At 38.0% G+C, this 21,968-nt stretch overlaps 1 long non-coding RNA gene across 1 annotated transcript in view; it reads left to right on the top strand.

Annotated features, from left to right (window-relative positions):
- The window catches only part of LOC127500258 (uncharacterized), a 51,523-nt gene extending 30,045 nt beyond the window's left edge, over nucleotides 1-21,478 (top strand). The window contains exons 3-4 of the long non-coding RNA XR_007926289.1: nucleotides 11,920-12,010; nucleotides 20,384-21,478. This is a non-coding gene — a long non-coding RNA (uncharacterized LOC127500258). The remainder of the gene's footprint in view (nucleotides 1-11,919; nucleotides 12,011-20,383) is intronic.
- Nucleotides 21,479-21,968: the final 490 nt, after the last annotated feature.

The raw sequence follows: 21,968 nt of genomic DNA, 5'->3' as shown, positions 1-21,968 counted from the left end.
AAATCAAAGTATGCCTCAACAATTTTTTTTTCTCCCGGTTTGGGACAGTAGTTCTACTTACCCTGACATTGGGTCTCATTCACTAATAAATGCATACACTATTCGTATTTATATGCACATTTGAACTTTTTTACGAAAACGTTCCGCCTATATCACAACACGTGTGTACGCACGTGAATTTGTTCTTAACCTTGTTCTAAAGTTGTTGAATTTGGAGTTATAAATGAGCGACCGCTTGCCTGAGGTAAGTAATTTACATAAAACGCACCCAAACCATTTCCATATAAGGGCATTCCGCTTACCGTTTTCTTTCGTTTTTCTTTCACGTGACGCTCTCTAAAGAAGCGCTTTCGCCTGAGAGCATGCGCAGAAAGATCCTTGAGCAATACCAAGAGTGCCACATGTTCAAATGCAGTAAAAACACCTTTTATACAGACATTACAGACCATTGTTTAGCCAGTTGTACATACGCGTATCTGCGTCTTTATGCAGAGCTAACTCGCAGCTTGAGCTACAACGCACCATTTCCTACTCTTTTTACTGATGGGCTATATATATCTGTCTGTCTGTCTCACGCTGTTTGTCTGTCTGTTGTCTGTGCATGCATTTGATGCAGTAAACATTAGCTATTTACTCTCAGAAGTTGGTAGAATTGGAAAGTACAAGTCCTCACTTAAGTGAGACACTTGAATTAATGTGGTCTCTTATTTCCCATCACTAATTCTGAGTGAGTCTCGATATAGACTGCATCTATTTCACAGCGCACACACTGCAGTGCACAAAGGCTAGTGTGAGACAGTCTAAAGTGAGAAGAGATAGGAAGAAAGGAGGAAGTGTGTGTGTGTGTGTGTGTGTGTGTGGTCAGACAAACCTGTGTGTGTGTGTGAAAGGGAGAGAGACATTGGGCAGTATTAATCTGTTCCTGTAAATGATCTGACTGGCACTCCGCTCTTCTGTAAACGGCGGCTGTCAGAGCGATAAGGGCGCAAGCGTCAGTTGAGAACCTCTATCTTTCTTTCTCTCTTTCCCTCTCTGTCCACTTCCCCAGAGAGAGCCAGATAAGCCCAGTGTGCAGAGGGGGCTGCACACAGCACAGCCCCCCAAAAAGAGCCCCATTATCAGCTTGTCAAAGTCACTCCTGATGCTTTACACACACGCTCAGAGAGGGGCCAAGGACATTAGTTGTCCATAAGAGTGCACATATTTTCATGCTTTCTTTCTAATACAGCATGCACATTTAATTGTTTTTGTCAAAAATAAAAACATTTGCACTTTATAAATCACTCGCACATCAGGCTTTATTTTACTCACACATACTCTCAAGTTGTCACATACACACAGATGCTTGACAGAACAGCTTGGGACTCTTTTCCATTTGGGCGGAGGTGGTGTATTGGGAGATTCGAGCCCACAGGTCTGATTGGCTCGCATGGCCTGGGCGAGGCCACTGGGTTATTCGGCTCTCTTTGGGTTCCTGGAGGTCTGCTGTGAAGAGTCTCATCTCCAGAAAGCATTACCGTACAATTTCACACACACTGTGTTGAGCACTTGAACTGAAGTGTTGGTGTCTGGATTACTAATTCCCTGAATGGCAAAAATGTATATTTTGAGATAAATTTAAGAATGTTTTATTTAAATACATTTGGCAGTGTGTTTTCTTGCCCCTGTGCAATTAATTTGTAATATATTTTGAAGGTTTAACAGAAGAAATATCTTAAAGGGTTAGTTCACCCAAAAATGAAAATTCAGTCATTAATTACTCACCCTCATTTCGTTCCACCTCTTTGTTCATCTTCAGAACACAAATTAATATATTTTTGATAAAGTCCGATGCCTCAGTAAGGCCTGCATCACCAGCAATAACACTCCCTTTTTCAATGCCCAGAAAGCTACTAAAAACATTTAAAACAGTTCATGTGACTACAGTGGTCCAACCTTAATATTATAAAGCGACGAGAATACTTTTTGTGCACCAAAAATAACAAAACAGTGACTCAATTCCACAATATCTAGTGATGGGCGATTTCAAAACACTGCTTCATGAAGCTTTGAAGCTTTATGAATCATTTGTTTCGAATCAGTGGTTCAGAGCGCCAAAATCCCATGATTTTAGTAAATGAGGCTTCGTTACATCATAAGTGTTTTGAAACTTCAGTAGTTCACGTGACTTTGGCAGTTTGATACACGCTTCGAACCACTGATTCAAAACAAATGATTCATTAAGCTTCAAGGCTTCATGAAGCACAAAAAGTATTCTAGTCGTTTTATAATATTAAGGTAGAACCACTGTAGTATAAATATGTAAATATGTTTTTAGTAGCTTTCTGGGCATTGAAAAAGGGAGTGTTATTGCTGGCGATGCAGGCCTTACTGAGCCATCGGATTTTATCAAAAATATCTTAATTTGTATTCTGAAGTTGAATGAAGGTCTTACGGGTTTGGAACGATATGAGGGTGAGTAATTAATGACATAATTTTCATTTTTGGGTGAACTAAACCTTTAAATTTGAAAATTCAGATTGAACAAAAGGGACAGTAAAGACATTTCAAAAAATCCTGTAAACATTTAGCACTGTTTAAAAAGAGAGAGATATTAAAAAATATTAAGCAGCAACTGTTTTCAACATTGTTAATAAGTGTTATTGAGCACCAAATCACATTCAGCATATTAGAATGTTTTCTGAAGGATCGTGACACTCACTTTCAGCTTTGCCATCACAGGAATAAATTACATTTAGGAAAACAGAAAAGAGTTATTTTAAATGGTAAAAATATTTCACAGTCTTACTGTTCTTGTATTTTTGATTCATTAAATACAGCTTTGATGAGCATAAGAGACTTCTTTCAAAAACATGTAAAAAAAAATTACTGACCCTATACTTTTGAACAATAGTGTATATTTGAAATATTTTGGAATGTTATTTATTTATTTATTTATTTACTCTAGGGGGCTATAGATAATTTCCTCAATTCAGATGTTACAGAAAATTTCCACCATGGTTCTGGTGAGCTATGAATGTGGTCTTGCTTTTAGGGTTTTTGTTTCATTATTTTTGTTTGTCCCTGAATCAAACAGATCTTTTTAATTATACTGTTCTCCACAAATTCATTTCATATTTTTCTTTTGTTTTCTGTGTTTTGCTGGCACACACATATGCAATACACTCTGGGATTTTGCAACCGCTCCCTAGTCTAAATGGAAAGCAAAACAATGGAAACAGAGCCACAGTGCCAAGGCAATTAATTCAGTTCTGCAGTCCATGGTACCATAATGGTCACATGAGAAGTAGTGAAATTCTTTCAGTGACACTCAAACGAATGTCACAGTGGTCTCAAAAGCCTGCGGTTGCTTCATTAAGGCCACATAAAAGAAAGTTGGGGTCACAAACTCAGAAAATATAATAACCACATATGCGCATTATGCTGCAGAGTTCACGCACCTATTTGCATTTAGTAAGCAATTTAAAATGTACACATACACATAAGCTGTTGTACAGCCTTTTTTTCATTTCCAATCGTCCTTAATGAAAGAGACATTATTTTGTAATCCAATGAGAAATACGTGTGATAAATGTGATGGGGCAAAGTAAATGATTCGGGTAATTAAATGCGACAATTACTGTTTGTGTTTTTGTACTTGATTCTTAGAAAACGACGCCGTGTACTCCCTAGTGAAACTGATGCAGTATTGCCCTGTCTTTCTTCCTCTCCCACAGATGACAATGGTATAATAATTACAGAGTAAAAAATAATCTGTCTCTCTTTTTTTCACCCTTCCACATCCAGTTTAGCTTGGGGCTGATAATATACTGTACTGGTTTTGAAAGCTATTTGAATATTTCTTTGGCAGGAAATCACATTACAGGGCTATTAAAAAGTAGTTATTTGTACATAAATTCCTAGGGAGTCAGTGGTGGATCTTGGCAGAAGAAGTGTATGCAGCTCGATACAAAGGCAGTTAGGAGATGATATTTCGCCAGCACCGTGTTTATTAAAAAATCGGCCTGCTCCTTCATCATCCTCTGAGGGAACTGCGTGTCAGCTAGCTCATATTTCATAGCTCATGCTAATGTAATTAGCGCTGCTTTAGCGCTGTCACGCGGGAAGGAAAATGCTCATTACCACTCTTATAAATGTTGATTTCACTGGGTGGCAAAAGACAGCAGCTATCAGCACTGGAGGTCTTGTTTGAAACTGTTTGGTGGATCAAGTGTCCTGGAAGGTTTTGTTTTACATGTTTTTTTTTTGGATTGTCTGCTGCTTCTGTCTACCTTCTATTTTATCCTAGTGGATATTGTCAGTTTCAACTGGTGGGTCGTGACCCAAAAATGTGTAGCAAGTCTTTAGTTAGGGTCATAAACAGTGAGGGTGAAAAATGAATAAACGTAAATAATGAAATGTGGTATTATTCCTGCTAAGTCTGGTAAATCTGGGTCCTGAAGCGAAACCACTTTAGTTATTCTTTTATGTATCCATGCAAACAGTAGATATACATGCATTTCTTTCTTCTGCATAATACACGCATACAAAAAGACAGATTTTAAAGAACTATTTTTGCCCGTACAATAAAAGTCAGTGGGGTTCAAAACAACATTGGACCCCTTTGACTTTCATTATATGGACAATAACCCACTGAGATACTGTGCAAAATATCTTATTTTGTGTTCTATATCAAAAAGAATGAAATACACACAGGTATTACCCCTGAAGAAAAACCTTGAGTATAATACAGTATAGACCAGCTGATGTCATATATGCTAATATGGACGATGTATCAGGGATTCACCTTGGTGCAGAAAAGCAAACAGACTTGTTGATTTGGCCTGTAGCTCTGTAAGCATCTGGTTTGTATGTCTCTTTCTTAAAGTACACAAGCTTTATCCTCATTTTTTTTTTCATCTCCGCTCATGAACCTTTTCCCCATGATGTGTTGCAATGTGCTTGGGTCATTAAGTTAGTTCAGTCAGCTGATTTAGTCTTAATTTGGGTGGAGATGAATACTACTAATAATAGTTAACACGGGGCCTTTGCTTGTGCAAGCGACTTGCTATGGGCTCGCAGGATCTGTTTGGATGAAACCCACACTTCATCCTAATGCACATTGTATTCAAACACACTCTATCATTAGCGATAATGGCTCTGTTTACCAGCTAGGATATGACTGCCGATCCCACACACTGTAGCTTCAATTTCAAAACAATAAGAGTTTTTGTTTTACCCTGTCTGTTATTAAATTTCGAATGATTATGCATACGTTTATAGCGAATCCCAAACAACTAGGAATGATTTTGTGGCACTGTATAAAAAAGGAAAACAAGCCGTTTCCTTTCAAAGGAAACAGCGAAACTTTTTAGATGAAGCTGTAGATCACCGTCAATTGTTTTGGCAAGTATTAAGAGAAGAATTAAAATATTGTGGAATGCATACTGTGTTTTTGGCGGTTGCATAAATGAATAAAGTAATTGGCCCCACCCCAGAAAACAGTCTCTCATCTTCGTTGTCATGGCGAGTGTGTCAAAACGGCCCGTTGTCTAGACCTGTGGTTTTAAATGGTGCTGCTCTGCAGCGCCGGCTGCATTTGATTGGACGCTTCATTAACGAGCAGTTGGAGAATGGTCTGTACATAGCAGGCAGACAGGAGAGAATGGATAATTACCTCACTCTCCTGGAAGGTTTTCCAGCCTGGTCCTTACACACACTGACAGAGTGAAAAAAGACAAAATTGTCTGGATGCCTCACTTTGAGGTTTAGCTGACTGTCTGTATTAGTAGAGGTTGTATTGGAGGATAATGATGACAGGACATTTACAGGTCAGTGGAACGGGCATCTGAATCTGATTTGACAAAGGCATATTGTCATGTTTCACTGCTCTCTTCGATTACTTGTGTTACCATCCTGTCAGAATTTTTTTTTAGCATTTTGCAAACTTAAGGCTGCAATCAATATGTGCAGTTAGGGCTTTCATGCTATTTTTTTTTTTTAAAGACCACCATAGTCTCATCCAGACACTTCATGCACCATCTAGTTAATATTGCATGCAAAAATCGCTGTACTTGGCTAAAATTGCTTTCTCAAACAAGTGTTTATTAGTTCTCAGAGAAACAGAGAAAAGTCTTGTGTACAAGGTACTGGGCTGCTTAAAATATTTTAGAAGGAAGATTTGTCAAAGCTTGTATGTTTTGGACATCTCTGAAAGATATTCAAGAGTTTTGAGACTCTTAGTTTTTATAGATATTTTATCATATCTCTCTGTTGAGAGGACCAGCATTGCATGCATTGGTATGCTGATGTCCCTACAGGGCCTGCCTTGGTCAGACATCTTTATCAGAAGGACTGTGCTGAATTTTTGCTGTTAAACAACGCCTGTGTTAAACCACTTTAACAATCACTTATCACGTTTCCTGGTTATTTCAAACGGCTTGGGAGAAGTTTGGGAGAAGGATCTTTCAACATGCCTTTACTAGACAGGATTACTGAGGTAGAGTTTATCTGTATTAAAATGTATATACAGTATAACATTATTATAATATTTTTAAGTATTGTTGCTTAAAAAAGGGATGAATTTGGAGGCACAACTTCTCAGAGTTTTTTTTAGTGTGCTGATGGCATGTTTTACTTTAGTGTTAGACTGTCAGCACTGTAAACTCTTTCTGAGAAGTTGTTCCTAAATTCATCCCCTTAAAACACAGGCAGTCATCAGAGTACCACTGATGTAACAAATTCAGCACCTCAGTAATAAACAATTGTCAGATTTAAAACTGCCCTATTTCAGTAATGCTCCTATTATGCATAATCTATTTGTTTAATAAGACCATTATAGATTTTGAGCAATAAAGAATTTACTGCTCTTTAATCTATTTATTTGTTGAATATCTGTATTTTCCCAATTGAAAGGCTGAGTGTTTTTGTTTTCATTCTATTTTTTATTTTTATTTTTTTTTCTTCTTACGGACGTTTTTGGCTGTTGTGTCTTAGCTTGCTGTGTTTTTTTCTTTTTTTTTTTTTTTTTTTTTTTTTTTTTTCTCTCTGCATTAACATCAGCTTTTAAAAATAACTTGGTACCCCTGCATTCAGTTGCATTTTGTTATGCTTCTATTCAAACAAAACAATGGAACAAACAGCTGACTAACTGTTTGGACAACCCCTTGTAGTTAATTTTAAAAGTATGTATTTACACATTACACATTGCTACCCTCGTCCATCTAAAGTCTGTTTATTTTCAACATTTCTATCAAATAATAATCAGATAGCTAACTAGTTAAGTTTTGGAGGAAACTTAGAGCACAAGTCAAGTCTCATGCTCAAGCCCTGCCATTGCAGACAGCAAGCCAAATCTATTCACTTTTATCACTCTTGTGGATTGAAGATTACCACCAGTCAATGACTGGGAATGTGTAACAGACTATTATACAGTAAATAAAGTTTTTTTTTTTTTTTTTTTTTAGAGTCATCGCTGGGATCTTTCTGTGGTGTTTGCTGTATGTTTAAAAGCTACAATTCATGTCCCTCAGGTCTTGTTGCAGTAGCAGAGAAATCATTACATAGGCTACCTGAGCCAGCAGAGCTATGGGAAATTCAAACTACTAACACACAAACACGCGTATACACACCAGACCACCTGCTTCCTTCTCAAGGGTTCTGTCCAGCACAGCATGAGGTTAGAACCAGCCACATCTGCTTTTGGTGTTCAGAGTAGAGCGCAGGAGAGAGACAAAGAAAACCCAGCCTGAGGCCTAGTGAGAACAGTGGGAAAATCATTTAGAGATCCTGTCTCCTTGTGCGAGCACCCGCAGGAATCACAACAGGTTCCTTGTCTCAAACAGGCTAAAGACCCAGGGTATTATGATTGGGAAGAAATTTCGCTATATTTAATGCTGTACATGCCATAATTTCAGTAAATATTTCTCTCATTTAGGGTGCACAGTCACAATTGCCTGAGCACAGTTTGGTTAGTGTGAAAGCAGTTTTGCAGTAATACACTTGGAAAGATGGTCTGGGGTACAAACTACAGTATGGTTCACACAGTTGGTATTGGTAAGCAATTTGTCCTAACTTGCACAAGTGAACCATTACTGATGACATATAAATTGATTCTTTGCATGATCTTACTATCATGTAAAGGCAAAGTGCAGTAGCTACATTTTATTTTATTTAAAGTCCCCCTGTGGTGAAAATCAAGTTTTTAATGTTGTTTATATGTCTATGTGGTGTTTTTAATATGCTTTAAGACAAACCATGTGAAAATTAATGTCAACACCATTGCTGAGTATTTTCTCTTTAAATCTGCAGTGATCTAAAAACAGTTTCAAAAAATGGTTTTCGGAATCGCTGGTGTTTCTTACGTCACCAACTATCTTGTAAGCGATTACATTAACGTTTCCGGCGGGTTATAGCATATCATCAACTGTGACCGCTTTGAAGCAAGGGAGTTGTGTAACATTAGCAGCACATTATTAGCTGTTTGATAATGTAGTCAAGCAAAAGGCTAATCATATTAATTTACCGTTATGTGTCAAACTTTGTAAAGAGCGATACCATTGTGTAGCGTTTACCTCAGTAAGTTGACCGAGTGGATCTCTGAGCTTGTGCAAGTGAGTGGAGGTGGAGCTAATTAGCATATTCATAGATCTGCATATACTAAATGAAGCAAGGGAGTACATTCAAGCTATTTTAAGGCATGAAGGAATTTTTTTCACAGGAAAAAACGTTTAAATGTCATTTTGGTGATCAAATTAAGGGATAAAATTATTGACTACAGAGGGACTTTAAAAAATATGAATTTTATATTTTTTTATTAATTTTAAAAATTTCATTTTGTTATTAATTGTATTCCTTTTATTTTATTATTTTTTTTATTCTCTTCTTTCTCTCTCTTTTTCTGAAGTTCTCTGCAGACCCCCTTGCAGCCCCTGTAAGAATTTATATAAAATCATTCCGAATTCACTCATGAAAAATTTTCTCACTTTCAGTGTTGTAGTTACTGCCTTTTGCTTTTGCAGCATAGTGTAGTGCATTTCTCATAGCTGTTTGTCTCATAGCTGAGTAAATTGCATTTGGTGATTTTTGCATTCTTTGGCTCTCTTGCAGTGCATTTGGGGCAGACAAAGTGTTGTTCTGTGTATGTGAATTTTTAGCTCTAAATCTAACGTGACAGAAACATGAATAAAACAGTGAAGCTGGCATCTTCTCATCCTGAGTTGTTATCCAGCTACGGTGGTATACAGCTGCTGTTAGTTCTCCTGGTTGTACTCACGTTGATGTTCTGCTTTAGGACCCAAAAGTATATAGTGAACTCTGGTTTTCAAGCAACGTCAAAGTGGCAGATGAGGAGATTTTAGCATTCAGGATAGTGTTCTACTTATTGATTTCCTGAGCAGTGATGTACTCGCCTGACTATGACAATATTTCCATGTCACATGTTAAATCGTGGTAATTAAAATGTCATCAGGGCTTTGTGATATGATTTGGTTCACTATCAGCCTCAGGTTCTAAATCTCACGCATTAGTACACAGGCAAATCATCTCAAACACTCAAAAACGCTAGTCGTTTAGTGCTTGACCTAGCGTGGGTGTGTTGGCGGGACTGTCTATTTACGTATAAATGCTGCTTCTGTCCTGTGGCTGGTGTGGTGTTCTGACCTTCCCAAAGACCTGAGGGGCAGGGTGTTCAGAATCAGGGCTACTGACCAGTGAGGTTATGCTGGTGGGTAAAGCGTGGTGGAGCCATTCCAAACAAACACTCTGACCCCACCATTCAGTCCTCTACCCGTTTGCTCTGTCCCTTCTTCTCCATTTTGAATCATTCAGCCTTGTTTCCATTTTCAAGGACCGGTGAATCACATTGTAACTACAGGGAGCGCTGACATTTAAAGAGACTGGATGAGAAGCAATTAGCATGCTTTGCAAAACAATTAGAACACACTGACTACACAGATGATCAAACACTGGCCCCGTAGAGTGTTTACTGAAACAGCCATCGCCCACAAGCGTAGCTCAACGACCGCGCCTGAAGCAATCGACTGCTTCCTCAGCAAAATCCACCTTCTCTCTCTCTTTACATGTTCACCATATAGCAAATGCATAGTTAGTATGAGTAAATGGTTGCATAGATATACTTTTGTGGTGGATTTTTTTTAATGAAATATACAAATAAAGTTAGGTTAAAGTTAGTTTTAGTTGATGGTGACTTAGATTTTTCAGGATCCATTACTCCAGTCTTCAGTATCACATGATCGTTCAGAAATCATTCTACTATAGTCATTTGCTGCTAAAGAAATATTTCTTATTATTTTCAATGTTGAAAATGGTTGTGCTGCTTAATATTTTTTTGGAAACCATGATACGTTTTTTTTTTTTTTCACAATTCTTTGATGAATAGAAATTTCAAAAGAACAGCATTCATTTGAATTTTTTTGTTAGAATGTGAAAGTCTTTACTATTACTTATTAAATATAAATATTAATTATTAAATATAAATATTAAATATATCTTTATAAGGTGCATTATTTCTTTACCATAATTTCTATGGTAGTGTAAGTCAGTGGTTCCTGGTCCTGGAGTACCCCAAGTACTGCACATTTTAGATGTCTAAATTTTAGATTACTTAACCCAAAAAATTTGTCATCACTTACTCACCCTCAAGTTTTCCCAAACCTGTATGAGTTTCTTTCTTCTGTTGAACACAAAAGAAGATATTTTAAAGAATGTTGGTAACCAAACAGTCGACAGTAACCATTGACTTCCATAGTAGGAAAAAAGTACTATGGAAGTCAATGGCTACCGTCAACTGTCTGGTTACCAACATGCTTTAAAATATCATCTTTTGTGTTCCTCCAACAGAAGAAACTCATACAGGTTTGGAACATCATAAGGGTGAGTAAATGATGACCAAATTTTCATTTTTGGGTGAACTATCCCTTTAATTATACACACCTGATTCAACTCATCAGCTCGTAAGCAAAGACGCCAAGATCTCAGATGGGTGTGTCAGAAAAATCCACAGCTTTTTCTTTGCAGTTTGGCCGTTCGTCCACATGCAAACGCAGTATCAGGTCACTAAAACCAAACTTTTTTGAAAACTCCTGCCAGGGTGAATATTTTCAGAAACTCCATTGTTGTCGTGTAGACGGTTGCACGCAGGTACCTGGAGAAACTGATTTCTGACAGACTTCTGAGGCAGCGTGACATGATCTACAACTAAATAGAGAGAACTTTGGTGATAACTAAGCAAATATTTCATTACTACAATAGTAGTTTCTCACTAGAAATTACATCAAAAGTGGAAAATGTTGGCCAAGAATTTACACAAAACTTACCACCAACTGCAACTTTCAGATGCCATCTTTAATTTTTGGCTCAACTGTCACAGATTGGAAAGCACAGGATTGTGGGATATCAAAGGCAGTGAAGGATACATCTATGCTGCCTTCAAAAATCGATCAGATGAAGGTATCTCAGGAAGTGAACATTGGATTCAGATGTGCCTTGATGCCTTCCTACCTTAAATGCATCCTCCGAAGGCACCGTTTTTAAGCTTTCGGACGCAGCCCAGAAATGTGCAGTGTTCAGTGGGGAACCACTGGTGTAAATCATACTTCTGCACCAATAAATATACCCTCCACAACGTTTGGTTGTTGTGCTCATAGTTAGTTGGAAGAAAGACTGCTTTACAGAAGAAATTTATGCTGCACTTCAAAAAAAAAAAAAAAAAAAAAAAAAAAGCTCTTAACTAATTCTCAATTGTGTCATGCCTTGTTAGTTATTTTAAGGGTCATGTAAAACTGTTGTTAAAAACTACTGTTTTTGTAAGTGTACATCATAACATTATAAGTGAGCCTCAGGGAAATAAAGCTCAAAATGATTTTAAAAATGACATGACTCCTGTTAAAAATGATAAGTTCCAGTCCTCTTTGTTCACAGTGCTGGAATACAGTGAAGTGTGCAGCTGCAGCGGTTAGGAAGAATGAATCATGGAGTTGCTGGAAGGACTGGAGGAAGCTACTGGGATAAGGTACTGGATCAGTAGTGTCATGAGATGCAGACAAAGAATAATAGAATCTGCATAATGTTCCTTCCCCTGTCTCCCTTAGTGCCACACTCCCCCGCCCCATAGGGCATTGTGGGTAATATATAGAGGTGCTCAAGATGCGCTGGGCTCATGCAGTTGTTTATGGTGGAAATAAAGTGCAACATAAACTGCAAACAAAGCAGCCGGAGAGACGCTTAATGGCCTCCTCCTCCATCTCCTCTACACTGTCTGTATTTCTCACTCTCTCGCTTTCCTTGCTCACTTACATCCTTTCTCTCTCTCTTTTTCCTCTTTCAAACAAGAAGCTGGACCACTGAGATCATTTGCTATTTTCTGCCAGTCTCTTGACAACCTGACAGCAAATTACAGAAGCATTTTTTGTCGTTGGGTAAAATGTCTCTCAGTGGTCATTTCATTAAAACTCTTTCTATACTGTAAGAAATCCCCACCTGTCTTTGTTTGTGTGAGTGTGCGTGCAGGTTTATTGTCATATCTAGAGCCTCATTTGGATCTCATAGTCCCAGACTCATAACCACTCACAACTATGAAAGGGCACACTTAATGGCACTTTTCACAAGTCTTTCTGCTCTCTGTTCTGTACAGTTAGTCAAAGGACTTCATTAAAGGTGATGTGTGTAATTTTTTTCCAATAGTGAAATACCATTTTCTTGTCCAGTTTAATGTGTAGAGAAAACTCTAAGTAAGCCATTTATAGGTTGATTTCCCCGAAAAGTGCAAAATTGTGGCTCTATGGCTTTTGTAAACCTTGCTTTATTCGTTTGAGTCAAGGAGGTCTGTAATATCTGTAGAAAGTTAACCATTAGCATTCCTAGTCTTCTCCAGTGGCAGTTTTGCAGGACCCTCTGCAAGTACATGACTTCTTTGCTAATTCTGCTATCTTTGCTAATAGAATTTAGCAAAGATAGCAGAAAATTACATCATGCAGGAAATTGCATCATGATGTCATCAGTCCTACGCTCATCTGTCAAAGGCAGCTGACAGGGAAAGTCCATTTCATGCTTTTAAGAGCCCTCCAAAAATCAGTCACTGGTAAAACACACATTATAATACAATGTAATAATTTAAACATAAATATTTCCTGTAACAAAATCAGAATGCACATTGTCTTTTGCAAGGCCACCAATGGAGATTAAAGCTTTTAGCAGCCAGGTGGTGTAGTTATGACTATCTACCAGCAGGGGCGAACCGGGCCATGATAACCAGCCAAACCATGAGCCCATAAAGGGATAGTTCATGCATAAAAAATTTAATTTGTCATTGTTTACTCACCCTCATCTTGTTCCAAACACATAAGACTTTGGTTAATCTTCAAAACACAAATTAAGATATTTTTATGCGGTGTGCCCTATGTATATGTGTTGATAATAATAACTATATAACTATATAATATACCACTATTTATTTATGTGATATATGAGCAATATCACACTCATAGCCATGCAATATACTTATGCCGTTGAACTGTTGTATAAACGCAATATCACGCTCGTAGCCGTGTGATATGGCTGTAAATCAGTATGCTTTATTAACCTACGGCCGAATCACAGCCGTGCTGATATACAGCCATATTGCACAGCTACAAGTGTGATATTGCGTTTATACAACAGTTCGACGGCACGAGTGTGTAAATAAATAAGAACAATGGAGAGTCTTTAAAACCCCCTTTAGAGCAGAACTACTTACTTCCGCCATGGATTCAAATCTCAAGTTGACAGTTTGACCAAGGCTCCATTACTAATTCTAAAATGTCACTTTAGAACTAGTATCAAAGGAATGTTGAGTCCCTCCATTGAAACTTATTGTATTTTGTACACTATTACTGAGAGAGAGAGAGAGCGAGAGAGAGATCGCCTGAGCGATCATTACCTGTGTCTGATATAACATTCATTCTTCAGGTCGATGTCCATAATATTATATCCATTATAAAAATCTGTTTGAATGTCCGCTGAGGAAAGCGATCTTTGTATTTGTCCTTTTTACAAATAAGGGGATTTTCCATAACAGCGCTAAAAAGTCCTTTGTTTACAAAAGTCCCTTCCAATTTAAAAGTCTCTTGCGACTGACTCATTAACTCGTAAAGTTTGCCGCCATCTAATGCCGTATTAATGCACATTTCACTCAATCCATATTAAGCACTAATGGACCCTTTCTCAATAGCAAATACAACATATTATTTATATAAAATATAATATTTATTGAACAACAATATTTAAATTAACCACAATAGCCATTATAAATGATAATAGGAAATTAAAGCTGCAAGCAGTGATGAAAGGGCCCTCACACCCGGGGACACCACCACCCGGTGCCCTTAGGAAAACAGTGAATAATGGGTGACATGCATGTAAGTGAGTAAATATAGTTGAAATATGGCAAAGTCATTTCTACGTGCCACACTTCCTGCTGCCAACAGGTGGCATTTTGACAATTACTGAATATTGCCATGTAAATGTCTTCAGGCTAAGACTATTATCAATCGTGAAGTTTCGAGCTGATCGGACATTGTTTGCCTGAGTTACAACAACTTCCTGTTTCGTGGCACAAACATTAGCACTTAGCCAAGTGTTGCATGATTTAACGTGTTTCTAGCATGTTTGGTACTTCATGGCATATTTAAATGTGTTTCTGGGAGTGAATTATTGTGCAAAGCATGCCATTTCCTGTTGTCAGCAGGTGGCGCTATGACTAACTGTCTTGTTACTGACATTCTTCCAAATATCTTCCTTTGTGCTCAGCAGAACAAAGAAATTCATACAGGTTTGGAAAGTACAATAGGGGTGAGTAAAATAAATGATGACAGAATTTTCATTTTTGGGTGAACTATCCCTTAAGGAGCTGAAAATAATAAGGTCTTTGATCTTGGCCTGTTTCTGGTCTGTATTTATTCCTTGCCATTACAGTAGATTATCACCAGCCTTGTTCCATTATATCTGTGTATGGTTATTGTCTCACTTAGATTAATAAGAGAACTCAATATGAGCTCTCACATTAAGATATAGGTCCATAATGACAAACCAATTACAGAACCTTAATGCTCTTGGAACTTCCATCCACAAGCATCAAGTCATCTGCCCCATCATCAATGGTTCGGTCAGTGACCCTCAACCTTAAATATACATTGTCAGTCATTAGTTTGAGTTTTAGTTTGGCACAGCATGGGTGCAGTGCTGGCATGGACATAGCAGCTAAACATTTGTTGGATCTAAGTATGTAATGAGTTAATCGATCAGAACTGAGCTCAAGGACTACGCAGTCTCATAACAGGGCTTCCACAGCACAGCTCTCCTTGCTGAGGGAGTTCAGCCCTGATTATCAGAGGGGCTTGGCACTGAAATACTAGAGCTTACCCGTTCTCTGGATGTAATATTAGGAGCAAGCCACCAGAATGAATTCACATAGAACGGTCTAAATCCCTCATAATTGACTGCAAATCTGAGCACACTGTTCTTGAGCCTAATCCAGTTTACTCCTCTATCTTTCCCTCTCTCTTTTTATAAATGCATGTAAGTATGTGTGTGTGTGTGTGCATATAAGCATGTTTAGATGATAAATGTGTTGGTAAACCCAACTTTTTTAGTTCCCATTTATGTTAAGACTGCATAAGTGTACAGCATGTCGATTCATTTTTAACCATGGAAATGAAATTAGACTCTATTAGTCCTGTTCGAATTCAGTGCCTTACCTTCATATTCTCCAAAGCTAATATTATTTGCAAAAATATGAACTCTGTTCAATTCCATTCAGTCTTCCTCTCCATTGTCCTCCTCCTAAAATGTGTTTTAGTAATATCACACAAGCAAGACTGCCTATTTAATATCATCTGCCTTTCAGCAAATGAGGTAGAACTGCTGGCCCCTAAATTAATATTAATGATCCAAACTGTTCAGCTTTGTCCCTCCCATTTTTTTAGATTAACAAGTTTGGAATGCAGTTTATCCAATCAGATTAGAGGATCCAGAACGAATTATTGTTTAGGATATGTTATATGATATGATGAATGATAATCAGCTCTTTAGCAGCGAGAGGTCAGTCATCATTTCCTGCCGGTCTTTCTTCCTCTTTCAGCCGTCTGGTTCACAGCTGGATAAGACAAGAGGGCAAAGTCTTTGTGGGATGCAATAAAGATCTCTCCAGTTATCTAGTCTATTTATCACCGGATCTCTCTACACTTTCTGATTTTGATTCTAGTCTTTAAATGTTCATTGGGTTGCTAGTGGTGCCGATGGTGTCTGCAGAGTGGTTTTGTGGTATTTTTGTTTGTTTTCACTCCGGCAGTGCCCTTTCCAGCTGAGCTGATTGAATGAAGGGCGTTCTTTGAAATTAATGATTGTCTTGTTTGAGTGAAAAGCACTAAATATTCATGAAGCGAGCAAGAGAGAAACAGAGAGATAAAAAAACAGAGAGTGAGAGGCAGAGATATACTGAGATAACGGAGTCAATATTTGGTCAGTACGTGAATCAAAGTTACTGTCACCATATGCTACATGACCAAAAGGAATGTGGACACCCGAACACCACACTAATATTTGCTTTTTGAACATTTAATTTTGAATCCATGAACATTAATTGGAAGTTTGTGGGGTTGTGCACCATTCAGAATTGAATTGAGAAGTTCTATTCAATTCCAAAGTTTTAATTTAAATGTAAAGAAGCAGAATTCAAATGAATTAAAATTCAAAGAGGCTCACTTCAGTTTCCAGTGGGGTGTGGCCAATTAAATTCAGTCACACTCATGAACTGAAAGGGTGACAATTTGGTTGTCAGTCTCAAACAATGGTAAACGTAGCTGCAGTGTAGAAGTAGTATGACAGATTCTGACTGATTATGTTGAGCTGGTCTGTGATTGGACAGTACTAACCTGTTTCCGATCTCTCATGGACTGAAGACATGAGAGCCTCATTTGCTGGACAAATGGATTATTTTTGTTGTGTGTGTGTGTGTATGTCGCTTGGGCTTAATGAGGCAGCAGGACACATAGAGGAGAGAGCTGCTATACCTGCACAGCATGGACAGTCAGCAGGGGTGGACGAGAGTTTAGCAGTACACACACTGTGCAGAGCAGCTGTCATCACATCCGCGTACACACACACACATGCACAAACACACACTTTCATACTAAGGTGTGGCTGCTGAAGTTTAGAGAAAAGAGAGGCAGATGCTGTTGGAAGCGGCACAGTATGGAGCCCGTTGTTTTTCACACCAGACACACACACACACACACATACAGCTGGCTGGGTTGGAAGAAGTACAGGTTGAACGTGACTTATTATCTATGCAATGCAATTTGTAATCTTCCTCTTTCTGTACCTTCGGGTGTGCTTAGTAAGAAATCTGGCACAAAATTTCATAAGTAAAATCCCGCATAGCATAGCATAGTCTTTTTTTTTTTATTATTATTTTTTTTTTTTTTTTTTTTTTTAGTTCTTTTAATGTTTGGATGCGTTTTAAATGTGTGTGCGTGTAATTTATAATACATATTTTATTTATTTTTTATTTATTTTTATTAAAAAAACATCATTTAAACCTGAAAATAAAAATATACTACACCTTCAAGGGTTAGTTTACCAAAAAATGAAATTTCTGTCATTAATTACGAACCCTCATGTCGTTCCAAACCCACAAGACCTTTGCTCATCTTTGAAACACAAATTAAGATATTTTTTGATGAAATCCGAGGTTTATCTCCCATAGAAAGTGACGAAATTACCACATTCAAAGTCCAGAGAAGTATTAAAGACGTCGTTAAAATAGTCAACGTGACTACAGTGGATAGGAAGCGATGAGAATACTTTTTGTGCGCAAAAAACAAAACAAAAATAACAACTTTATTCAAGACTTTTTCCTCTTCCCTGTCAGTCTCCTACACAGTTGACGCAGTGAACAGATTTTCCGTGTTTACGTCTGAACGCCGACTCCCGTATTAGCCGGCTCCCGTGTCAGCATCACACACATACGTCGTGGTGCTCACGTGAACCGCGTCGGCCAATACTGAGCCGGCGTTCGGACGTAAACACAGAAGCTCTGCACTGCGTCAACTGCGTAGGAGACTGACAGGGAAGAGGAAAAATTGTTGAATAAAGTCGTTATTTTTGTTTTGTTTTGTTTTTGCACACAAAAAGTATTCTCGTCGCTTCATAAAATTAAGGTTGAACCACTGCAGTCACGTTGACTATTTTAACGATGTCTTTAGTACCTTTCTGGACCTTAAAAGTGGTGGTTAAATTGCTCTCTATGGAGAAGTCAGATACCTCTCGAATTTCATCAAAAATATCTTAATTTGTCTTGTCTGTTTTAACGATGTCTTTACTACTTCTCTGGACCCTGAATGTGGTGATTTCGTTGCTTTCTATGGGAGATAAAAAAAACCCTCAGATTTCATCAAAAATATCTTAATTTGTGTTCTGAAGATGAACGAAGGTCTTGCAGGTTTGGAACGACATGAGGGCGAGTGATTAATGACAAATTTCATTTTTGAGTGAACTAACCCTTTAAATAAATAAAAAAAAAAAAACCTCTCAAATTTATGTTTTTTTTTTTTTTTTTTCTTTTTAACTCTTCACTTTTTAGATGATAATGTTAATTATTATTAACATCTATAATTACCACATCCGTCTAGCCGTCTGCTTCTTTTCATCCCCCCCCCCCCCTCTCTCTTCCTCTCTTTTGCCATTTAGAATGCCTGATGTGCATGTGTGGCTGACAGTGAGTTTTCACACTCTGCTGTCAGAAGTGATAGGAGAGATGACAGACAGACAGACAGATTTCCACTGATTAGCTCTCTTTTGGCATACAGAGCATCCACACCACAGCCAACCGTTCAGACAAAAAAAAAAACCTCAAACTGCGGCTCTCTCTTGATTGAGGCGATACCTTAAGTCTAAGCATCTCATATTTATGTCCTTCTGGATTTTCCCTCTAGTCATCCATCCCTTCTCCATCCTTTTCTCCTGAGTGACAGTCCGATGTTAATCCTCAGGGTCATGGGGTGGCTCACCCCTCCTTGCTGTCGTTGTCCTTGGCCCTGTTTCTTAATTCATCCAGCACTCATTACACATGCCGCTGTGTGTCTGAGACAAGTGGCCATTTGAAACATGCTGCGGTGAGCACGCCTCAGTGACCAGTGATAATTAACATCAGCTGGGGCAACACACATCTACACCTCCTTTTGAGAGACGAGAGATGATGGACTTGACACAAGGAGAGATGATTGAACAGAAACGGGAAGAGGTTAAAGGGTGGAGATGAAAAATAAATAAGAATATATGGAGTTGATTGACCATGGAGGGTGGACATTATTTCACAACATTTTTATGGCCTTGTATGTGTGTTCCTTGCTCTTGCCATCATCATAGAATAAGGATTAATCGGTTACAACTTCCATAGACTACCTACATAGTCTGAATTCTTTACAGAATACTGTGTGAAAGTGTTAGCCAGAGGTCACTGGTTGCCAGCACGCTCAACGCTTAACTATTGCTTCCGTTTTCACAGTCAGGGCAGGTCACCTCTGGCTGCCCACCCATTTTTTTTTTTTTCCCAGGCTGTGAAAGATCGGAAACCTTTTTGTCTTTCAGTTGCACCGTCCACATTCCAGGTCAGCCTGTCGACTTTGCTATTTGAGAAGAGGCGGAATTTTAATTTCTGCTTTCATGCCGTAAATGAATCACTGTTTTTTTTTTTTTTTTTTTTTGCTGTTAAGTATTCTAGCAAAGGCTTCCTGTCCAGCAGGCCATGTCGGTCAGACATTAACTATGCAGCTCAATGAAAAGAGGAATGAATCTAGTGCATTTAGGAGGAGGCATGTCACTTCTGGGCGGGAAAAATTATGGATGCAGCATATTTTGCTGTGTAAAAATATGCATAAATGCTGGCATGTGATTGGCAGGGCTGGTTAGGAGGGATGTACTTAGCTAGGACGCATGTAACATAGACATGCATAAACATCTCACGTACAGTATGTAATCTTGCACAAGGGTTTAAATCAGGAGTTTATCAGAGCAAAAGAGGGTTTGCATCAAATCTGCTATATCAGTCAAAGAGTTTTTATTATATTTTCTGCGATCATCTAAAATGATGATAGCATTGAGCAATTGAAAAACCTGTTATCATACTACCCTCATTGTAATTTTTGAACGATTCCTTTAATACAATTTTTTTTTTTTTTTCTTGAATCTCTTAATATGACTAAAATAGCCCATATCTGCTTAATTTATTCCAAGCTTCCACTTCTTCTAACGTCTCTCTCTCACTCCCTCGCTTCTTCCTTTGATATCTTTTTAGTTTTGAGTTCTTTTGTCTTTATCATTTGCGTTTCTGTGGTGGATCTTTTCACAGCAGGAATGATAACAGACGAACAGGATCTGGAGGCAGCACTCAATCCCGAGTCCAGAGGGTGGAGGAGACGCTGTGATGTGTCCGTGGTTGTGGTGGGTTCACGCTGAGCAGGGAGATTGAAGAGGGATACTCCAGAGCACACTCTCCATGAGCAAGGGAGGAAAGAGGAAAAAGAGATCTGTGATGTGGTGAGATGAAGGAGAAGGAGGGATAGATGATGTGGTGCAGCGGGTGGGGACACTTTCGTAAGCTGGATGATCACAGCCAAACCGCCCCCCACCCCCACCCCTTGTCTGCGGCCTCACTCCAAAACATCCCTAACAGATCAATCCATTACTTACTGAAAAACACCATGGCCTGTCTGTGATTTTTGTCTGGTGGTCACGCTGAGAGAATGCAAGTTTCTCTACAGTTCTCAAAGCAATAAATGTGAGCAGAAAATGAGAGGTAATATTATATCAACATGACATGGAAAGGTAACGTTTTGTCTTTTGGTTCTGTCTTAAGTAAATAAGTCAAATTTAGCTCATGTCCGGTTTGTTTTGCTGGGTCATGGCACCAGAAAATCAGCAGCATACAAAACAAACAAATGAAACCAAGAAAAAATACACAGTAAGCAAACTTCTGACCTTGTTGACCACTTGTGTCCATAGCAACAGCCGAATGAACCACAATTTATAACACAAGATACTGTGGGAAAACTTTAATTTTAGCTTTTTGACTTGTTTCTTCAACTTTAGGCACATTTATGCCCAAGGGGTTGATTTTTTTTTTTTTTTTTTTTTTTTTTTGTATGAAAACTTCCTGGAATCTTTTTACATTCTTGCATTTTGGCAGACACTTTTATTTTATATTGCATTCAAGGTACACATTTTATCAGTACCTTGACGTTGTTAGTGCCATGCTCTGTTGTTGGAGCTCAAAGGCTTTTTTTACCATTTATACAGTCAAGCCAAAAATTATTCAGACATTTTTCATATTTTTGATATATTTTTACTAGTGGGTGCAGGACACTGTAGTTCATTTATGTAAGTGAGGATAGCAAAATAAAGTAAACTGTGATATATTATACCCAAACATTCTTCATACAGTGGAATACCAGTAAAGTTGATGATAATTTTGATGCCAAAAATTATTCAGACACTTTGACCTGACCATGTTTTGCTTAAGTGTTATCTGACATAATTACGGTTATTTTTTTCTGACACAGTTTAACTCTAGATCTTGTCGTATTTTATTACCATTTTTTTTAAACTATAGTGAATAAACTGTAATAATGAATGAAATTTTCAAGGTGTCTGAAAAATTTTGGTTTGACTGTATTTGCTACTTTTCAAATGGCCTTTATGTAACCTATAGATTTTGTTTATCCTTATACTAGATCTTAAAATCCTAAAATATGAAAATACATCGTAAAATATGAATTACTGCAAGTGTGAAACTAGTCCCACGGTTGTGACATATTTCCATCCACCACAGAATGCTGTTAAATGCATAATTAGAGATGTAGTGGAAATTAAACGTGCTGGAAATTTTCATGACTTTTCGAAGAAAAGAAAAAAAAGAAACGGGGGGGAAAAACAGA

This window comes from Ctenopharyngodon idella, chromosome 18 (genome assembly GCF_019924925.1).
Source record: "Ctenopharyngodon idella isolate HZGC_01 chromosome 18, HZGC01, whole genome shotgun sequence".
Taxonomy (NCBI): Eukaryota; Metazoa; Chordata; class Actinopteri; order Cypriniformes; family Xenocyprididae; genus Ctenopharyngodon; species Ctenopharyngodon idella.
The sequence above is the reverse complement of the archived record's forward strand: the minus strand, read 5'-3'. Positions and strand labels throughout refer to the sequence as shown.